A 16,396-nucleotide genomic window follows, 5' to 3' on the forward strand; every position below is an offset into this window, starting at 1 on the left:
TGCTGTCCTCCCTTCCGGCCTGATGCCCATCCCAGGGAGACGGGAGATCCCATCTTACAGGTAAGGAAACACAGCCCACAGTTGGTGGCAGCCGAATATTCCACACAGCTCCAGTACCAGCCCTCTCCACACAGTCCCCTTGGAATAGCTACAAGACAGGGGCCGAACCTCCCTTCTGCAACCGGGGTGTGCTCTCCTGTGGATGTCCACAAAGAAAGCCACCTGCAAGCTCGCTCGCTCTCGCTCTCGCTCTCTCTCTCCCTACTCTGCCACTGCCAATAAGAAACCTGTTCCTAGGGAGGCCCATGCTAAGGAGAGGAGGAGGGAGGGCTGGCCCCAGGTGTTGGATAGACCACACACACATGCACCTGCAGCTCCACAGACCCTTGCGGGAGTTTTAGGGCACATGGGCTCTCTTGGGACAACTCTTACCCTTCAGGCTGCCCTGCGTGGTCACTCCAATGGGGTTTCAACTTTATAACAAGGGAGGTGCACCCTGTCACTTTCACGACACCCCTGTGCAGGATTTGAGGGGTGGTCCTGGCCCAGAGACCTCAATGATGCAGTCATGGAGGTAGTGAGCAAGGAGGAACTGAGGTCGCCGGCCCCTCCCTGCAACCCCACCTGTGCCACCCACCCCTTCCCCTTTCCTAGCAGTAGAAAACAGCAGCTTCTTCGGTGTCACAGCTTAGGTCAGGCACCGCCCGAAAGAACCTCACTGACTGCCCCCCGGGTCCCCATGAGGACCTTCAGCTCATGATAAGGTCATTATAATAAAGTGACCATGGCTGACACTCCAACTCCCATCATGCACCGGGCGCCAAGACACTTCTGGTTTTCTAAGAAAGGGCAAGGAAATAGTGGCACCCAAGCCCTGGCCTCTTTGATTACTGCACTGCACCTCGCCCCACACACTGCTCCCAGGCCTCCAGCTCATAGGAGGGGATGGCTCCTGACCTTGCTGGCTACAGCTCTCTCTTGAGCATGGCCACACTCCTTCTTGGGTGTATTTTTGCTTTGTATGTAAATAAATGTCGCCTCTCCCGCTGACCTTTAGGCACACCTCATCCCGAATCCCTTCTCCTGCTGCAGGTTGAACCAGGACAGCCACCCAATGACTGTACTGTACCAAATGAAGTCCTGTGTGGATGCACCGTGTAGGGTCCCTGGGAGGCGCAGGTGTCCAGTGCCAGCGTGACTTGATTCCAGAGAGTCAGGTCCACGAACGTTGGTACAGCAGAGGCTCTGTGATGCCAAGCACCTGAGTGCTGAAACACAGTGTTCCCACCCCATTTTTAAAGACACATGACTCACCCTCATCAGCAGGGTGGGAACTCCATGTTTGCTTGCAGGGGACGGGGCCCCCTAGTGGGGAAAAAACCAAAGTTTATGTAAAGTTGATGCCAGATGTTACATATGGATCAGATTTTCTGGTCTTCATTCTACTGAAGAGATTTTCTACAGGTTTCTGTTTAGAGTATATGCGAATACTTAAAGTTTGTGGAAAACAGAATTAAAAGATAAGTTTTTTTAGGCACAAAAATATTTTGAGATCCACGCACACAAGGATTTTTCAAAAGGCTCATGCAAAGTGTGCATTATGGATCGCAACGTCTGCATCGTGGGCACCTCCTGCAACAAGAGACGGCTCCTGTTTGAGAATGCCCAATTCTGGCGCTGCGACTCCCCAGAAATCCCCTTCGCTTGTGTTCGCCTCAGTTTCTCCTATCTGTAAGATGAAGCTGTCTACCACTGGCGAGGAGAGCTAAGGAAACTTACGGGGTTCTCATCACCAATAGCTCATTTCAGCTTCAGAGCACTACAGCACAAAGCAGACCTGCCTAATTACATTGCAGAGGGATGGCCTGCGCGGATTCCACCTGGCTGTGACAGAAATCGGGGCGGTCATCTGTCAGAGGTGCCCCTGTGCCTAGAGATAGATGCAAAGACTCTCAGTCGTATCTGATTATCAGTGAAGGGTGTGTGTATGTGGGGTGGGGGAGAGCTGAAGGGTGTGTGTATGTGGGGTGGGGGAGAGCGAGGAGCAAGCGAGGGGGGAGACATGGTCTAAATAGGGGGTGCATGATAAAAGAACAGTTCCCTCCTCCTTTTTTTTTTTTTTTTTTTTTGCAATATGCCAGCTGTCATGGGCTTTCAGGCAAGATATTATTTCTGATAAATAGATACGGACAATAGATAATGTCTATATTAATATCGCTAAAAAGTGGTCCTCTCTCGCAGCTCACCCGAGACGGGGCCGTGCATAAAGAGGCAGCCTGCAGATGCCAGACAAGAGACTTTCTCCTTGTGACAGGCTGAGCTCCCCTGCTGCAATTAACTTTTTCTCCCCCTCCCTCTCCCCCTTCATCTTCTGCAATGTGCTTCAGAAAAAAGGGGGCCTGCATTTTCCTCCTGCTGATGGAAGTTGATTAGCAGTCAGGTGGAGTGACGCTCAGGGGACAACACAGCGGATTAATTAAATCACTTCTACTGGCTAAGTGGTGACACTTTGATTTATAGCAGAGCTCACTCAACCAGACAGCGGCTTTTCTTGCATGCCCAAGGAAGAGGGGCCAAGCTGGCCAGGGGTTGGAGACCCAGGGTTTTGCGAATTCTAAAGACAGGCATCCTGGCCATTAAAGCAGAGACCTCCTGCTGGGCTCTTGTCCCCCGGGGGCAGGGGGACCCCAACAGAGAGGAACTAGAGAAAGAGGAGAGACAGGCGGGCCCTACAGAAAAGCAGAGCGGGTTGGGCCAGCCCCGCTGGGGTTTTCCCCCGGGGCCTGCTCTGGCTGAGCCGCTGCTTGGCAGGGCACTTTGGCTCCCCTGTTAACTCAGGACCCTGTGATGTTTCCCTTCGCAGCACCAGGCCTCCTGCACGAGGATGCCTCACACCAACATCTAGGGAATGGCTGGGCTTCTGCTGGGATGAGTTCTGCGACACACAGCATATACCCCGGGGATGACCCCGTTTCACTCTCTGGGCTGTGCAGATGCACAGCCGGACATGCGGCCCAAGCGCCAGGCCCTGACGCCGTGAACTCATGGCCTCTGTGTATGAGGATCTCCCATCTCCCCCTTTACTGGCAACATTTTTGTTTATATCAAGTGCGTTTTGCGAAGTGGCCTCCGAGTCTCTTGGGAACTCAGTCATACAGGATAGCGTGCGAGACCCTAGACTTTACAGCATGTTTAGCAAGGTCTAGTTTTCCGAGAAACTTAATGCTAGAGCAGGATCTTGCTGAGACACAAATGCCTAGGCCACATTCCAGCCCTTCTGAAGCAGAATAGCTCAAGACAGGGTCTGGAGATCTTCATTTTAACAGGGTCTGCTGAACCATCATGGAACATAGCAACCTTTGAGAACCATAGTTATGGAGCCAGACAGCTCTAAGGCCAAGGTAACAGCTGATTACTACAAGTAAAGTCCTCCACTGTCTCTTCAGTGCCCCTCTGCTCACCCACAAGCATTCATTACCTTACGAGTTGGGTAAACATCCAAGAGGTTGGCTGGCAACCTGCCAGATTCCATAACCAGTAGACAGGCCACGTATCTAAATAAACACATGATGGTCCATCCACACTGTGGAATATTAGTCAGCCTTCAAAAAGGAAAGGAATTCTGACCCCTGCTATCGCACGGATGAACACCTTGAAGGCATTATGCTAAGTGAAAGACACAAAATACTGTCTGATTCCACTTACAGGACGTGCCCAGAGTCGTCAAGATCATAAGGCAGAATGGGGGTTGCCAGGGGCTGGGAGGAGAGGGAAGTGGGGTCAGTGTTGATGGGGTATAGAATTTCAGTCTGGGGCAGGCGTTGTGGCACAGTGGGTGAAACAGCCACTCAGGACGCCCACAGCCCATAGCAGAGTGCTGGTTCCAGTCTCGGCCACTCCGCTTCCAACCCAGCTTCCTTCTAACGCGCCTGGGATGCAGCAGAGGACAGTTCAGGTACTTAAGTCCCTGCTACTCATGTGGGCACCCGGATGGAGTTCCTGGCTCCTGATTTCAGCCTGAACCACGTCTGGCTGTTGTGGGCATTTGGGGAGTGACCCAGCAGAAGGAAGATCCTTCTGTGTGTGTGGGGGGGGGGGGTGTGGGTGTGTCACTCTGCCTTTCAAATAAACACACTTTTTTTAAAAAGGACTTCAGTTTGCAGAGATAAGAGGTTCTGGAAACAGATGATGGTGGCAGTTGCACAACAGCGTACACAAGCTTAATAACAATGAGCTGAACACTTACGTACGGCGAGAACTCTTACACGATGTCTGCTTTACTGTAACAGAAATCACAGGGCGTCATTACCGACAACAGCAATAGGCAATGCTTATTCCTGGGGCCCACTCCCCACACTGCCCCTTCCCTGTGATCTCGTTAGCAACCGAGGATCTGGCTGAGATGTGGGGGAAGGGGACAGACAAGGAACAAGGAAGAAGTAACAGTACCAAGTCCCTTTGTTGTTGTTATTGTTCTTTTTTTTTTTTTTTTAGCCACAATTCCCAAAAGTCCCCGAGAAGCCACAGAGCAATCCCCCAGCTGTGAAGGAAGCTGATGTGACATCAAATATTAAAAGGGTAGCGGGACCAGCATAGTTTTCCATATAAATGAATCCACTTACATATATGAAGATTGCTTTTAAAATTCAAATATAATTATTTTCTAAAAGGCGTCCTGCGAGCCGCCTCTCCCGGCGCTGACACTTCTGGGCGGCTGTCACGTTCTGCTGAGGTGCCTGCTGGCAGCCAGCCTGGAGCACTTTGCAGCGCGCCCTCCCCGTCCTAACTGAAATCTGATCAAAGCATTGGCAGCGGCACAGACAAGGCTGGGATCGGCTCGGGCGGGTGGGGCTGGGCCATTGTCCCTCTTTGTGGGAACAGCTGCGGAACGGCCGCGTGGTTACACTGTGCGCGCAGGCTGCTGGCTTCACAGACGCGCCTTCAGGGCCGCGGGGCCTGCACCTTAGGTTCCGGCGCGGGACGAAAACATGCCCTTGACACGCGGGGCGGGGTGGACACTGGGCAGGGGTCCCAGTAATCGTCCCACCCCCAGCTGTCATCAGTGCTGGGAAAGAAAACACTTCAGTGTCTCCTGCGGGACATCGGAGCGGCCGAGCTCCCGGGCTCTGCCTCCACAGCGGGCAGGTCCATGGGTTCCCTGGGGGCACCGCTGGGCTGTAGGTCTGCACAACGGACAGCGTCGTGGGCCTGGGAGAGCAGAGGGGACATCCCAGAGCCATCCCTAGACGCGCCTGAGCCTTGGTTTCCCGCGCAGCGGCGGGGTAGGGGTCCCAAGGCACTAAACAGGGCTGCCCTCCCCAACAGGGTAGAGCCAAAGCCGGGGAGGTCCAAGCAGGGGCGAGGCCATGTGTGGGCCAGTGCGGCTCCCAGGCCTACTTGCCGGAGCACTGGTTTTGTCTGCACTTGCACCCAGCCGCAGTGGGAGGGGCCGCAGTGGGAGGGTGTTGGCTGCTTCCCAAGCCCTGCTGTGCCCTGGTTTGGCCCCACCTGTGGGCAGCTACAAGGGCCCCCAGCTCCTGTGCCTGCCAGGAGGAGGGGAGCGCATCTGAAATGAATATATGCATGTCTCGGCTGCTAATCACGGGACGCTTCTTCAGCAGAGGTGAGCGCAGGGATTAGCGGCAGGACTCCCATTAACGTTAACTTTATTTCAGTAATGAGGTGCCAAGGCACAGAACAATCACTGTGGCTAACACGGTGCAATCATGGTGATGAGCTCAGCGCGCTGGGAAGCCAGCGAGAGGGGCTCTGGGGGTGAGGCTGGCACAGGAGGGGCGGCAGGGGCCACCCTAGTGAACCCTGGCACGGGCAGAGCAGGTCACACAGGAGCCCGGGGAAGAGGAAATAATGGTAACAACGCCTCGGTGGGCACCCAGAGCGGCCAGGGCAGGGAAGCACACTGATGGTTTGGTGTGACCGTCAGGACAACCGCAGAGCCGGGAATCGCCCCATCGTGGGGATTGGCAAACTGAGTTTGAGAGAAGTGACGGAACTTGCCGGGAGATACACAGGTGGTGGGAGAAGCTTGCCTGAGAGTCCAGGTTCTCCTCATCACGACACTCAGCAGCCCTGCACCTGGCTGCCATAAACACGCAGACAGAGACAGGAGCTGACAGGAGAGCACCGGGAGGAGGGAGGGTGGTCAACACGCCCATGTCACAGATGGGAACACCTCGGTTCGAGTCCTAGCACGGGCTCCTGGCTCCAGCTTCCTGCTCACGTGCACCCTGGGAGGCAGCAGGTGATAGCCCAAGTAGCTGAGTGCCTGCCACCCATGTGGGAGACCTGGATTGGGTTCCTGGCCCCGGCTTTGGCCCCGTGGCCATTGGGGGCATTTGGGGAGTGAATTCAGTGGACAGGAGCTCTTTCACACACACACACACACACACACACACACACACACATACACACATACTTTTTTTTTTTTTTTTTTTTTTAAGAAAAAGGAGCAAAACGTGCCTGTGCGAGGTGAGCCCTCCCCACAGCACTGGGTGCCCCTGGGTTCATACAGCACAGCTGTCTGTCTGGACGGCTTGGCCACCCTGCAGGAGGGGTGTGAAGGAAAGGGCCAAGCTACCCTCATAACTCAAGCTCTTGGTGCCCTGTGCAGCCACGGAGGAAAGCGCCCAAGTGCCCAAGTACAAGAGCTGAGTGCTTTCTGGAGCTGCTGCCCACTACTGCTCCGATCACACGGGACTGCACACCAGGCAAGCGGCTGGTGTTTTTCCAGGTGTGGCCTCCACCCCCCTCAGCCCCGTTGAAAACCTGGCTCCCTGCGCTCTGCCTTGTTCTGCCCAGTCAGCCCTTCTTACACTCGGGGCGGCCCAGTAGCAGGTGCCCTGAGTGACACTAGGAGACCTGGACGAGGTGTCGTGAAGGTTCCCCTGGATTTGTCAGGATTTGCAGGGGTCCACGGGACAGGCTGCAGGCATCGATAACCAGAAACACAGCCTCGGCAGGGTACCCCTGCCCCAAACCTAGGAGCCACTGCCAGGTGGGCTGCTCAGAAGCAGGGAGTTTACACGTCCCTCACACTGCCTGACCACCCACTCCGCACCTGGGTCCTGGAGACACAGCAAGGACCCAACCGAAGTCCCTGCTGTCAGAGGTTTGTGTTCCAGCAAGAAATACCGCCGGGAGATCCCCTACCAGAGAACTGGAGAACAGAGCAAGGAGCAGCTTCTCTAACCAGGTCGACATCACCCCTGAGGGCATTCAGCCATGCGGTGTCACCATGGGTGGGAGTAGTCCTCCTGTCATCTGCTCAGTGTCCCACCGTGCACAGCACAAACCCCCTCCCCAACAAAGAATCACCAAGCTCCAAATGCCACCAGTGAGACACTGAGGAGGTTGGGCTGGGGGAGACGCAGGTGTGCCTCTCAGGGCCCAGGGAGGGAAGGGCTCTGGGGTGGGCACTGAGCAGAGACCCTGCAGAGCCGAGGGTGTCTGTGGCAGGAGGTCTCGGGCCCAGAAGAGGCGCCCAGGCCACAGGTGGGCAGGAGCACCCACACAGCAGGGTGGGGCTGGGGTCCCACTCAGCCAAGTGCAATGGAGCCTGGGAGTCCCAGCAGGACAGTGAGACCCTCACTGAACCCCACAAAGGGTCCCTCTGGCTACAGCGTGAGAACAGCCTGTGGAAGCCCAGTCGGGCTAGAACGGGGGCGGGGGGGTGGGTAGGGGGTAGGGTGGGGGTGTATGATGCCATTGGGTTCAGAATGTTCCTGGAGGCTCACGTCTGAGAGATTCGCCAGCCAGTTAGATGAGGGTGTGACAGAGAGAAATCCAGAGTGACATTTGGTGCTTTTGATCAGGGCCCTGTCCCACGTGAACCACCTGGAAAGAGGGACTCTACCCCGGTCCGGTGGGTCTCAGCCAGGGGGTGACTGTGCCCCCAGAGGGCACTGGCAGTGGAGACACCTTCAGTGGCCAGCACTGGGATGAGGGCTACTTCTGGCAAATGGTGGGTGGAGACCAGGGGACGCTGCCCAACAGCCCACGGTGCACAGGACAGCCCCGCCACAAAGAGCCACCGAGCCCTGACAGTCATCAGTGCCCAGGCTGACAAATCCGGCCCTCCCCGGACACCTGGCCCTGCCCTGCCAATTTAGCAGGGCTTCCGTGAGAGCCTGGACTCCCCCAGCGGAGGCATCTCGGCACCTAGGGCCCGTATTAACTACATCTCACTTGCTCTGACACTGACACGGATCAGACGGTGCTGCAGCCGCCGCTGCCAAGCACAACCAAGGGTGTTGGCGAGCAGATTCATTACCCAGCTGTTCGGGGCGCAGGACATGCGCGTTTCACTCCCCGACTCGGGCACCTGCGAGCCGTGTGATTGAGCGGCTGTCAGTCTCCTCCTCTCTGTGACCCTGACGTGTCACGGCAGCAACAAATGGATGGGTTAATTTGTTCTGTGCCCCTGCTGCCACCAGGCTCTCGTGGAAAAACAAAACCAAAGAAACCTCACACACACCAAAAAAAAAAAACCCAGCACCTCCAATCATGGAGTTTAATGCGCCAGCTGCTAGGATTCAGATTGGGCGGAAGGAAGACACAAGTGATCCGTGCCTTCAGTTGTGTTTACTTAAAAACCAGTTTTTCCTTTGCAGGTTATTCTTGTAGGCTGGGACCTGGAGCAGAACTCTCACACTTCCAGGTGGTATCTTTAAGGAAAGCTAATTAAGACTCTTGGCACTTGTAGCACGAAACATTTTACAATTTTCTGCAAAGCAATTTGCCAATGAAATTAGCTAATGAAAACACCCAGCCTTCCACAAAGGGACGATGGGAAGACAGGAGAGTCGTCATTCCGAGCACCTGCCGCGTGGGTTTCGAATCCGGATTCCTGCCGCTCCACTCGGTCAAGGTCCTTCTCCAGGGTGGGGCTCCTCGTTGTTCCAGCAATAAGGACCTGGGACCATTCAGGCAAGATTCCAGCTGGTCTAGAACTTGGGCTCTAAAATAAGGGACTGCACTGGGGAAGAAGTGTGGGTAACAAAGACTGAGCCAAAGGCTGGGAAATTGTAGCCCAAAGGCTGCATCTGGCCCTTGACCTCTGTAAATAAAGTTTTATCGTAACACGGCCATGTTCATTTGTTTGCATAGAGTCTCTGGCTGCTCTGACACTGACAGCACTGAGCAGCTGTGACAGTGCGGGTTGCAGAGTCCAAACTGCTGGCTACCGGCACCTTGGTGGAAGCCGTTTGCCAACCTCTACACTAAGCTGTACCTTTGCATCTAACAATGACCTTCTGCTCAGGCAGGCCAGACTCGCCGCATAACCCTGACCTGGGCCTGGTCCATCTTCCTCCAGGCGTCTAAGTCATCAACAGAACACCCATGGTGCCACATTCTAGACAGAAACACAAGACCCAGCACACACACACACACACACACACAGGGACACAAGTGTCCCCCACACCCTGCCAGGGTGCCCGAGGGCAGATGTGCAGGAGCCGGCCAGCTGGAAGAGGCACTGCCTACTCCGCAGGGTGGCTGCTGTGTCTCGCGGAGTCTTGGCCTCCATCCATCCATCCGGACCCACACTTCCCACTGTCCTTGCCCCCATTTCTGGTCTGTGGCTGGGCAGCTCTGTATCACATGATCTCATGGCTGTTATTAGCATTGAGAGCCCAAAGTGTCTCTGGCCAGTAGAAAGGCTATTCAAGGAAAGGGAACTGGAATTTACCGCCTCAGGACTAAAGTGAGAATTTGGTAACGTCAAACCCGGTAGAACTTTATGTTTGTAAGAATAGCTGGCTCGGCCCTCCTCTGGAATTTTTTTTTTTTTTTAAGATTTATTTATTTATTTGAAAGGCAGAGTTACAGAGAGGCAGAGGCAGAGCAGAGAGAGAGGTCTTCCATCTGGTTATTCACTCCTCAGATGGCCGCAACAGCTAGAGCTGTGCCAATCTGAAGCCAGGAGCCAGGAGCTTCTTCTGGGTCTCCCACGCGGGTGCAGGAGCCCAAACACTTGGGCCGTCTTCTATTGCTTTCCCAGGCCACAGCACAGAGCTGGATTGGAAGAGGAGCAGCCAGGTCTCGAAACAGCACCCATATGGGATGCTGGCATGGCAGGTGGCGACTTTACCTGCTATGCCACAGCATTGGCCCCCCTCCTCTGCAATTTATTTAAAAAGTATCTCCCTTCCTAGCCCACTGAGGTTCTGTGTGGGGAGCAACCCGGACTGGACTGAGTTACTGGAATTAAGACTTATTCTATGCATCTGCTCTCCCACAATATGGCGCTGGGAGAGGAGAAAACAGCTTCTACCCAGCTGCCTCCAGTTCAACCAATAAACAGCAGGACCTGCTCCTGATTGGAGGAGAGCAGCGTACTCGGCGTGTGGGCAGCAGAGTTAAGATTGGTGGAGGAGGACTATAAAGGAGGAGAGAGACGGCATGCACGAGGAACATCTAAGGGGAACATCTATCCGAATAACACCTGTGCAGCCCCCGAGAAGAGCCGGCCGGCGGTGTGCCGCTCCCCTGCGGAAGTGGGGAATGTGGCCAGGGGGAACTGTCCTTCCACGGAGGTGGAAGGGATAGTAGCCAACCCGGGAAGAACCAACAGCAAACCCGGGGAGGGCCGAGCAGACGAAAGAACAGCGCAGGGTCCTGTGTCGTTCCTCCACGAAGAGGGGGAGCGACATAATGGTGCCGTGACTCGGATGTGAAGCCTAGGCAGGGTTTAGTGTCGTTCCTCCATGAAGAGGGGGAGCGACATAATGGTGCCGTGACTCGGATATGAAGCCTAGGCAGGGCTTAGTGTCGTTCCTCCACGAAGAGGGGGAGCGACAGTTCTGTGTTTGGGAACTTATTCCCTCCTTTTCTTTCTTTTTTTTTTTTTTTTTTTTTTTTGAAAGGCAGAGTTAGAAAGATCTTCCAAGTGCTGTTTTACTCCCCAAATGGCTGCATCAGCCAGGGCTGGGCCAGTCCAAGGACAGGAGCTCCTTCCAGGTCTCCCACATTGGTACAGGGCCCAAGCACTTCACTTGGACCATCCTCTGCCATTTTCCCAGACCATTAGCAGGGGGCTGGATCAGAAATGGAGCAGCCAGGATTCGAACCTGTGCCCATATGGGATGCCGGCATTGCAGGCAGCGTCTTTACCCACCACACCACAATGCTGGTCCCTTGTTCCCTTCTTTGAGTGCCACCCATGGGGTGCTTTCTTCTGAACCTGGGGAGTTCAAGGTGGAGCACCAGCCTCCAGTTCTTTTTTTTTAATGTTCCCCAAATCTGAAACGTTCAAAAAAAGATTTATTTCATTTATTTGAAAGAGTTACGGGGTGGGGCAGAGGTCTTCCATCCACTGGTTCATTCCCCAAATGGCCACAACAGCTGGAGCTGCACCAATCCAGGAGCCAGGAGTTTCCTCCAGGTCTCTCATGTGGGTGCAGCAGCCCAAGCACTTGAGCCATCTTCTGCTTTCCCAGGCCATAGCAGGGAGCTGGATCAGAAGTGGAGCAGCCAGGACTCGAACCAGCACCCATATGGGATGCCAGCACTGCAGGCCAGGGCTTTAACCCGCTGCACCACAGTGTCAACCCTATAGCCTCTAGTTCTTTAAGCATGTCTCCCATGATCATCCTGACTAGGACTGGGGTCAGGGGTCGAGATAGAGTCAACTTCATCCAGGTGCTGAGGTGTCTGAAGGCACGAGTGATATGACCTGTCAGTCTGGGTATGGCAGGATCATTTCCAGATGCACCCATAGATTTTTGGCCTTACTTGCCTTGATCTGACATACTGTTCACGCAGAGCGGCTTGGAGGGTTCTTATCCTCCAGGACCAGCTGCTTTACGAGGGTGTTGGGAAAGCTCTACTGGTGGCCATGGCCCTGGTGAAGCCAGGACTGGACAGCGGCCCCCTGCCTGGAGGCAGGACACAGTCAGAGGACGTGCCTGTGCCCCAGGGCTCTTTGCAGGGTCAGCGCCTCGAGAAAGGGCCTGAGCTGTGTGTCTCAGAGAGGGCATCTAACGAGGGGGTCGTGGATGCCCGCCCGGGCAAGGACTTCAGCTCGGCCCAAACCTCTCACTTTAGGTCTTGGATCCGCTCAGCTCCACTGCACACCGGAACCTTCTGAAGGCACAAGGACTTCGAGTCCTAAGGTCACAAAATCACACGCAGCAAGTCGGGGCTGGGAGGCAGACTGAAGCGAGCATGTGCGAGAAACGTCACCCACATCATTTCCTTCACCCACGAAGGCCTGTGGGGAGCTATTAGCACGTCTGCTTCACAGATAAGGAAGCGAGCGTCACAGCAGTGTCATAGTGGTGTCCAACTGTCGAACGGTGCCCCGAGCAAGCGGCAGGATTGGGGTATACGCCTGGGTCTGGCACAGCCCTCTTCTCCCACTCCACACGTACACCAACTATTTGCAAAGCTTTGTTATAGTCTTTAAACGGCTTTCCTGAAATGTAACTAACGACCTGGAAGATTCCGAGCTGGGGGGCTGGTGCTGCAGTGTGTGTCACGTGCTGCTTGGGCCATGTGCATCCCACGTCTTAGTGCCCGGGTTCGAGTCCTGGCTCGACTTCCAGTCCAGCTTCTGCTAACATGCACCCTGAGAGCCAGCAGGTGATGGCTTAAGTGCCTGAGTCCCTGCTGCCCTCGTGGGAGACCTGGATGGAACTCCAGGCTCCTGGCATCAGCTGGGCCTGGTCCTGACTATGGAGGGCATTTTGGGAGTGAAGCAGCAGATGGAAGAAGATATCCTCTCCCTCTCTGCTTTTCAAATGAGTAAACCAAAGAAAGATTGAGACCCATTTAAAGTGTCTTTAGTACACTTCTTCAGCGTTCTGCAACCATTCCCCACCAGCTGAACGCCTCCACTCCCCATCAGCAGCCACGCCCCATTCTCCCCAACCCCTCCAGTCCTGGGCAACCTCCACTCCGCTTTCTGTCTCTAGAGTACAACTGTTCTGGGAATTTCATTTAGTGGACCACACGGCAGCTGGCCCTCGTGGCGGGCTTCCTGCTTCCGACTCAGCACAACACACCCAGGTGCGTTCACGCTGCAGTGTCCATCAGCCCTCAGCCCTCTCTACACTGAACAATGTTCCACGGTGCGGATCGCCTGCATCTGGTTACGCTGTGCACCTGCTGACGGACTCTGGGGTTGTTTCTGCTTTTTGGCTGCTGTAAACATGTACATTCAAGTTTTTCTGTACACTGCGAAGCACTGAACTTTCACCCCTTTTACTAAAGGTTGAAGGGAAAGTTATAAATGCATGCTCTCAATGAACAATGTCACAATTACTTATTGAAAGGACTCAGGCATCTAAGGTGGGAGACACGAAAAAAACAACTGGATAGGAATCAGGATGCTGAAGTGATTGATGTTTTTCATTCACTCAACACATACTTATATATTTTTTAAAATTTATTTGACAGGTAGAGTTATAGACAGTGAGAGAGACAGAGAGAAAGGTCTTCCTTCCGTTGGTTCACTTCCCAAATGGCCGCTACGGCCGGAGCTGTGCTGATCTGAAGCCAGGAGCCAGGTGCTTCTCCTGGTCTCCCATGGGGTGCAGGGTCCAAGCACTTGGGCCATCCCCCACTGCCCTCCTGGGCCACAGCAGAGAGCTGGACTGGAAGAGGAGCAACCGGGACTAGAACCCAACACCCATATGGGATGCCAGCACCGCAGGTGGAAGATTAACCCAGTGAGCCACGGCGCCGGCCCCATCATTCACTCAATACATACTTATTAAAATGCCTCCCAAGTGTAACACACCACACTAGGCATGACGATTTCACACCCTGGCCAACCTAGCACTCATTTCAAGAAATAAAATCATTGCTCATGTCAATGGTTTATTTCTCTGAGGCCTCGGTCTCTGTATCAGCAAAGTGGGGACACGTCGAGGCCCAAAGGGCCTGGGAGAAACAGGAATAAAGAGACACCTGGGAGAACCTGTAAGCTGAAGAACGAGGGCAATCACACAGGCAGTGATGACAACGTTTCCATCTGGATACCAGAAATGACGGTGTCCACCGTCTCTCACCCACCCGAGGTGAAGCCCTGCTCCCAGCTCAACGCTCAAAGCTCCTGAGGACCGAGAGAAGCCCTCAGAAGACACGCCCAAGCTTTCTTGCCTCGTAGGAAACAGATTCTGGGGGCCAGCGTCATGGCACAGCAGGGTTCGCTGCCCCCTGGGATGGCCAGCATCCCACATCATGGCCCCAGTTCAAGATCCAGCTGCTCCACTTCTGATCTACCTCCCTGCAACTGCACTGGGAAAGCCAGAGCAGACGGCCTCAGTACCATCCTGGAGATGGAGTTCCTGGCTCCTGACTTCACACTGGCCACTGTAACTACCTGAGGATAGAAGATCTCTGTCATTCTGCATTCCAAATAAATCTTTTTTAAAGGGGGGGGGGGGGTGCTCAGAAAAAGGATTCTGTTTCAGTAAGTGGTTCAAGGTTTAAACACGAGCTCCACGGGTAGGAAGCCCTGACAAAGCGACAGGAGTCGGCCACAATCACAACGGAAGGCACTGGCTGATGGGCCTCTACAACCTGCCCTGGGGCTGCACCAGGGAGCCCTGGCAGGATCCGAATGCTCCTGTCACTGCACTCACCCATCCCTGCCACCAGATGGCGACCTGATCCCACAAGGTTGCTTTCAGTGCACCTGCTGGCAACCGGAGGACAAGGACAGAGGGCGCGGGAGGCTGTGCAGCCCGGAGACCTCTGTGTGGGACAGGTGGGTGCACATTAGCAGGTCTGCACACCTGCATGGGAGAGACAGGGGCAGGTGGGACAACGACGTCTTCCACAGACACAGTGACCTGATGACATCTGTAATGGCTTGGGCTCTAAGACCCTGAGACTACTCCTCTGGAGAGACTCACAGGTGGGCGGGTGTGTGCTGGATTCAGAGGCACTGAAAACAAAGAATGCCATGCAAATCAGAGTCTAATGATCACCCCCTCAGGCACATCCACTCCCAGGAATCACTCTCAAAACCAATGGTATTAGATCTCAAAAGCACGAACAAAAGGAAAAATGAGGTAAGCCGGACTTCATAAAAATTTAATTCTCATGCTTCCAAGAACACCATCAAAAAAAAAAAAAAAACAACTGAAAATACAACCCACAGGATGGAAGAAAGAAACGTTTGAATATCTGAAATGAGATCCAGAAGATATAAAGAACGCCAGCAACTCAAGAATAAAAAAAGACAGCTCTGAATAAGCCGAGGATCTGGAGGGACCCCTGCCCAAGGAGACACCCAGGCCCACAGCAGTGAAAAGATGCCCAAGGCTGGCACTGCAGCTCACTAGGCTAATCCTCCACCTTGCGGCGCCAGCACACCGGGTTCTAGTCCCAGTCGGGGTGCCGGATTCTGTCCCGGTTGCTCCTCTTCCAGGCCAGCTCTCCGCTGTGGCCCGGGAGTGCAGTGGAGGATGGCCCAAGTGCTTGGGCCCTGCACACGCCTGGGAGACTAGAAGCACCTGGCTCTTGGCTTCGGATCAGCACGATGCGTGGCCACGGCGGCCATTGGAGGGTGAACCAACGGCAAAGGAAGACCTTTGTCTCTCTCTCTCTCACTATCCACTCTGCCTATCCAAAAAAAAAAAAAAAAGAAAGAAAGAAAGAAAAGATGCCCAAGACCACCAGCCCCCAGGGGTCCACACCTGAATCAGCACTGCCCACCCACCTGAACGTGGCTCCCAACGTCTCTCCCTGCACCGCACTGTCCTAGGTTTGCATATGGACTCACAACTCCCTACCTGCAAGGCCTGCCTTAGGTCAAGGGAGCAGCCACACAAGCTACTAGGGACTGGGCAGCTAAAGGTGCTGGCAGGCCACTGCCTCCTCTTAGGTCCTCACTGGGTTCTCCCTCAGCGCCATGTGCCCGGGCCTCTCTCCCTCTTCTCATAAGGATGCCAGTCACTTTGGGTGAGGGCCCCACCCTAACGGCCCACTGCAATTTAATGGCATCTTTAGAGTCCCCATCTCCACGCACAGAGGCATTCTGAGGGCTGGGGGTGGGGTGCTGGGCTCCCACACAGGAGTTCCGGGGGAGAGGTGGGAACACAACTCCATCCCCAGCCAGGGCTCCTCTCAGGGGGAGGAGGCTTAGACACAGGCCTCTCACCACGGCCGAACAGGAACACTAAGTCCCGCCCCCCCCCCAGCACATTCTTCCAAGCCCTTTCCTTGCAGTGACCGGCCACAGGAAGGCGGAATTCTTCACTCAAACCAGGCATGGTCTGATCCCAAGGACAAACACAAATTTCCGAGCAGTTGTAGAACCGCTGTGCTCCACCTCGGGCCCTGGTCCGCAGGCTCAGAGCCCAGCGTGGTGCTCACCCACGTGAGTCCCCACCCACGGCACTGCCGGCAAGCACCAGCTGCCGTC

At 54.7% G+C, this 16,396-nt stretch overlaps 1 long non-coding RNA gene across 2 annotated transcripts; it reads left to right on the plus strand.

The window, feature by feature from the left end:
• The first annotated feature begins 2,113 nt into the window (after nt 1-2,113).
• LOC149119839 (uncharacterized) lies at nt 2,114-16,170 on the plus strand. 2 transcript variants are annotated; one of them, XR_016227217.1, is made up of 2 exons: nt 2,114-5,623; nt 8,631-16,170. It is a non-coding gene; the product is annotated as an uncharacterized LOC149119839 (long non-coding RNA). The 2 variants fall into 2 exon arrangements; XR_016227216.1 differs by lacking the exon at nt 2,114-5,623 and adding an exon at nt 5,639-7,213.
• The last annotated feature ends 226 nt before the right edge of the window (nt 16,171-16,396 follow it).

This window comes from Oryctolagus cuniculus, chromosome 21, assembly GCF_051225735.1.
Source record: "Oryctolagus cuniculus isolate XC-2025 breed Fujian yellow rabbit chromosome 21, ASM5122573v1, whole genome shotgun sequence".
In the NCBI taxonomy this organism is placed as follows: Eukaryota; Metazoa; Chordata; class Mammalia; order Lagomorpha; family Leporidae; genus Oryctolagus; species Oryctolagus cuniculus.